Consider the following 6,045-nt stretch of genomic DNA (forward strand, 5'->3'; position numbering starts at 1 on the left):
TTTAATTGAAATACTGTGGAATTCCATTCATTCCTATGGAAGACTGCTCCAACTGTGGAGTTTAAATATGGCCGACTGGTTGCTTCAAATCCTTTCAATGGCAAATATAGCGCCAGCAATCCAGGGTTTATATACATCATTGGGTAAAACACATATGTATTGATTTCAGCTCAGGGGCTGGTAAAATTGTAATGTAATATAAGACTGGTGGATTCCCTCTATTTTCTGGATGCCTCCCAAATGGCACCTTATTCACAATATAGTACACTACTTTGACCATAGCAATATGAGTGTTGGTCAAAAGTAGTGCACTAAATATAGAAGAAGATGTCATTTGGGATGCAGCCAGGGCCTGTAAAGTTGTATTTTATTTTAGGTAGGGACGTGGGTACTGTAATTAAGAGGTGACCAGAAACACAAAGGCAGTTTGGAGCGGAGGAGAGGGCATAGCCGCTGGAAGTAGGGGGGCTGAGGGTGCTGCAACACCCCCTGAAAAATTGGATATAAAATGTATATATAAGAAGAATACCGCAGCACCCCCAAACGTCTTCCCACGGCTATGGGAGAGGGGGACGTGTGTGTGTGTGTGTTAATGGGTTGATGTGTGAGAGAGAGAGAGGCTAGCTAATCACCACGTAGCTGTTAACCACCACTGGGCTCGTTCCAGGGGTTAACTAAACACTGAGCTGTGACACATGGTTGCTCTTTATGGAGTGAGAGGGGTTTTTGTGTGTGTGTGTGTGTGTGTGTGTGTGTGTGTGTGTGTGTGTGTGTGTGTGTGTGTGTGTGTGTGTGTGTGTGTGTGTGTGTGTGTGTGTGTGTGTGTGTGTGTGTGATGCTCTTTATGGGGCGAGAGAGGTTTGTGTGTGTATATCTGTTTGTGAGTGTGTGTGTGTGATAACTTGTGTGTGTGTGTATGGGGCCTGATGCAGTCGGGGAGAGAGGGGTGTGTGTGTGAGGGGGCCTGCAGAATGTCGCTAAAGAGCCCATAATAATGATGGCAATTACGGCAATGGGTTTAAACAAACGGGAGCCCTGTGAAATCTCATCATACTCTGATCAGATTGGCCCTAATTAGATAAAGATGCCAATTAATCCTCTGTTAATTGCTGTGGCTCGTTTTCAGAAAACACTCAAATATTTAGCACATGCAAATGAATGACTAGGTCCTGCTGCTGTGCTGTAGATAGAAGTCCAGCCAGGGGCGTATTGGCCATCTGATAATTCTGGCAAATGACAACTTTGTTGGTGTGCTGGTCGAATTTTACACACTCAAAAATAAATTTTTCATATAAAAATCAAACGATGAAAAAGGTGACATGGCTGGCATTTTTTTTCCTTCCCCAAATTCCTCTGTTTCCTTAATCTGCAGCTGATCAGTGGCCAATGGCCAACTGCCAAGATGGGCCAGCCAGTTTTGTGATAGGCTGAGCTGTGGTCACGCAAACTGACATTCAAAGTCAAACACGGCATCAGCAAAAAGACCTGCTCTGACTTTGTCATCAGTTAGATAAATTGTAAAACATGGAAAGTGTGCCTGTAATGAATGTGTCTGCCCTGCCTCTGTTCCTGTGCCCTCCTTGGGGCCTGCTGCTGTGATGAGCAAGCCTCTCTTCTCTTGCCACGTGCCAGAGAGAAAAATGCATTCTGATCATATAACATTTCAAAATGCAATTTCAGGATAAACACAGCTTTGGAAGCTACATCCCCTTGTCCCTGTCGAAGAGAGGAGGGTCTCAGCTTTCTGTAGGTATCATTTGTATTTCTCAACTCTACATTTTTCAGCTCAATAGCATACATACCTACACATATGCGACAGTCACAAGAGGCAGGCCTCCTTATTGTCCCTAGACATTTCTAAGCAAACAGCTGAAGGCAGGGTTTTCTCCTATAGAGCTCCATTTTTATGGAATGGTCTGCCTATCCATGTGAGAAACGAGATCCCGACCTTTAAGTCTTTACTGAAGACTCATCTCCTCTGTAGGTCCTATGGTTCAGTGTAGTCTGGCCCAGGGGTGCGAAGGTGAACGGCAAGGCACTGAAGTGACGAACCGCCCTTGCTGTCTCTGCCTGGCAGGCTCCCCTCTCTCCACTGGATTTCTCTGCCTCTGACCCTATTACAGGTGCTGAGTCACTGGCTTACTAGTACTCTTCCATGCCGCCCCTAGGAGGGGTGCGTCACTTGAATGGGTTGAGTCACTAACGTGATCTTCCTGTCCGATTTTGCGCCCCCTCAGGGTCATGCGGTGGAGGAGATCTTCGTGGGCTATACTCAGCCTTATCTCAGGATAGTAAGTAGTCTGTTGATATCCCTCTAGTGGTGTGGGGGCTATGCTTTGGCAAAGTGGGTGGGGTTATATCCTGCCTGGTTGGCCCTGTCCGGTCGTGTGTGAAGTTAAGTACTCTCTCTCTCTCTTAAGTACTTTCTCTCTCTCCATCTCCATCTCCCTCTCCCTCTCCCCTGAGCCCTAGGACTATACCTAAGGACTACCTGGCCTGATGACTCCTGGCAGTCCCCAGTCAACCTGGTAGTGCTACTGATCCAGTTTCTTCTGTTTTGCCTGTGGTTATGGAACCCTGACCTGTTCACCGAACATACTACCTACCTATTTGAACCAGGTGGTCCCGAGTGGTGCAGCGGTCTAAGGCACTGCATCTCAGTGCTATAGGTGTCACTACAGAAACATTGGTTCGAATCCAGGCTGTATCACATCCGGCTGTGATTGGGAGTCCCATAGGGCGGTGCACAATTGGCCCAGCGTCGTCTGGGTTTGGCTGGTGTAGGCCGTAATTGTAAATAAGAATTTGTTCTTAACTGACTTACCTAGTTAAATAAAAATTAAATAAATACATTTCCCGGACCTGCTGTTTTCGATTCTCTCTCTCGCAGTTCAATACAGTCCAATTCAAGGGCTTTATTGGCATGGGAAACATATGACATTGCCAAAGCAAGTGAAGTAGATAATAAACCAAAGTGAAATAAACATTAAAAATGAACATGAAACATTACACTTCAAAAGAATAAAGACATTTCAAATGTCATATTATTTCTATATACAGTGTTGTAATGATGTGCAAACAGTTAAAGTACAAAAGGGAAAATAAATAAACATAAATATGGGTTGTATATACAATGGTGTTTGTTCTTCACTGGTTGCCCTTTTCTTGTGGCAACAGATCACAAATCTTGCTGCTGTGATGGCACAATGTGGTATTTCACCCAGTAGATACGGAAGTTTATCAAAATTGGGTTTGTTTTCAAATTCTTTGTGGATCTGTGTAATCTGAGGGAAAAATGTGTCTCTAATATGGTCATACATTTGGCAGGAGGTTAGGAAGTGCAGCTCAGTTTCCACCTCATTTTGTGGCCAGTGTGCAATAGCCTGTCTTCTCTTGAGAGCCAGGTCTGCCTACGGCTGCCTTTCTCAATAGCAAGGCTATGCTCACTGAGTCTGTACATAGTCACAGTTTTCCTTAAGTTTGGGTCAGTTACAGTGGCCAGGTATTCTGCCACTGTGTACTCTCTGTTTAGGGCCAAATAGCATTCCAATTTGCTCTGTTTTTTGATTAATTATTTCCAATGTGTCTAGTATTTTTTTTGTTTGTTGCTTTCTCATGATTTGGTTGGGTCTAATTGTGTTGCCACCCTGGGGGTCTGTGGGGTCTGTTTGTGTTTGTGAACAGAGCCCCAGGACCAGCTTGCTTAGGGGACTCTTCTCCATGTTCATCTCTCTGTAGGGGATGGCTTTGTTATAGAAGGTTTGGGAATCGCTTCCTTTTAGGTGGTTGTAGAATTTAACATCTCTTTTCTGGATTTTGATCATTAGCGGGTATCGGCCTAATTCTGCTCTGCATGCATTATTTGGTGTTTTACGTTGTACACTGAGGATATTTTTTGCAGAGTTCTGCATGCAGAATCTCAATTTGGTGTTTGTCCCATTTTGTGAATTTGTGGTTGGTGAACGGACCCTAGACCTCACAACCATAAAGGGAAATGAGTTCTATAACTGATTAAAGTATTTTTAGTCAGATCCTAATTGGTGTGTCAGACTTCCGGAGTCACCTCTTCACTATTGACGTTGAGACTGGTGTTTTGCGGGTACTATTTGATGAAGCTGCCAGTTGAGAACTTGTGAGGCATCAGTTTCTCAAACTAGACACTAATGTACTTGTCCTCTTGCTCAGTTGTGCACCGGGTCTTCCCACTCCTCTTTCTATTCTGGTTAGAGCCAGTTTGAGCTGTTCTGGGAAGGGAGTAGTACACAGCGTTGTACGAGATTTTCAGTTTCTTGGCAATTTCTCGCATGGACGAGCCTTCATTTCTCAGAACAAGAATAGACAGATGAGTTTCAGAAAAAAGTATTTTGTTTCTGGCCATTTTGAGCCTGTTATAGAACCCACAAATGCTGATGCTCCAGATACTCAACTGGTCAAAAAACAAAGGCCAGTTTTATTGCTTCTTTAATCAGAACAAGTTTTCAGCTGTGCTAACATAATTGCAAAAGGGTTTTCTAATTGAATAATAATAATAATTTTAAAATTATATACTTGGATTAGCTAACACAACATGCCAGTGGAACACAGGAGTGATGGTTGCTGATAATGGGCCTCTGTACAGCTAGAAAATAAAGAATCTGCCGTTTCCAGCTACAATTGTCATTTACAACATTAGCAATTTCTACACTGTATTTCTGATCAATTTGATGTTATTTTAAAGGACAAAAAATTAGCTTTTCCTTCAAAAACAAGCACATTTCTAAGTGGCCCCAAACCTTTGAACGGTGGTGTATGTTCTTGCTGTTGGTTCTTTGTTATACGGCCCAAAAAAATGGAGAAGGGGTTTACCCATACATCTCCATTTTGGATAGATAACTCTTCGTGTTGTTGTTTGTTTAGTGTTTTCCAATTTTCACAGACGTGGTTACAGTCTGTGGATTCTTCAATTACATTGAGCTGATTTCTGACCTGCTGTTCCTTCTTGTTCCGTAGTGTATTTCTGTATTGTTTAGTGATTCACCATAGTGAAGAAATAGACTCAGGTCTTCTGGGTCTCAACGTTTTTGGTTGGATAGGTTTCTCAATTTCTTTCTTAGGTTTTTGCATTCTTCATCAAACCATTTGTCATTGTTGTTAATTTTCTTCGGTTTTCTGTTTGACATTTTTAGATTTGAAAGGGAAGCTTAGAGGTCAAATATACTGTTTAGGTTTTCTACTGCCAAGTTTACACCTTCACTATTACAGTGGAATGTTTTGTCCAGGAAGTTGTCTAAAAGGGATTGATTGTTGCCTAATTGTTTTTTGGTAGGTTTCCACACTACATTCCTTCCATCTAGAGCATTTCTTAATATTATTCAGAACATTTGGCTTTGATGCTTCATGATTGAGTTATTCTCCGTTCAAGTAGACTGTGATTTTGCTGTGATCTGATAGGGTTGTCAGTGGGCTGACTGTGAACTCTCTGAGAGACTCTGGGTTGAGGTCAGTAATAAAGTAGTCTACAGTACTATTCCCATGAGATGAGCTATAGGTGTACCTACCGTAGGAGTCCCCTCGAAGCCTACCATTGACTATGTACATACCCAGCATGCGACAGAGCTGCAGGAGTGCAGGAGCTGTTTTTTTTGTTATGTTGTCGTAGTTGTGTCTAGGGGGGCATATGGGGGAGGGAATGCTGTCCCCTCCAGGCAGGTGTTTGTCCCCCTGTGTGCTGACGGTGTCAGGTTCTTGTCCGGTTCTGGCATTTAGGTCGCCACAGACTAGTACATGTCCCTGGGTCTGGAAATTATTGATTTCCCCCTCCAGGATGGAGAAGCTGTCTTCATTAAAGTATGGGGATTTTATTGGGGGGATATAGGTAGCAGGATGAAATTGTTATGCTTCAGTGTCTTTAGATATTTTTGTCAGAAGTTACTATGGAATAATAATTACAAGCATTTCATAAGTGTCAACGGTTTTTATTGACAATTACATGAAGTTGATGCAAAGAGTCAATATTTGCAGTGTTGACCCTTCTTTTTCAAGACCTCTGCAATCCGCCCTGGCATG

This window comes from Salvelinus namaycush, chromosome 8 (assembly GCF_016432855.1).
Source record: "Salvelinus namaycush isolate Seneca chromosome 8, SaNama_1.0, whole genome shotgun sequence".
Lineage (NCBI taxonomy): Eukaryota > Metazoa > Chordata > Actinopteri > Salmoniformes > Salmonidae > Salvelinus > Salvelinus namaycush.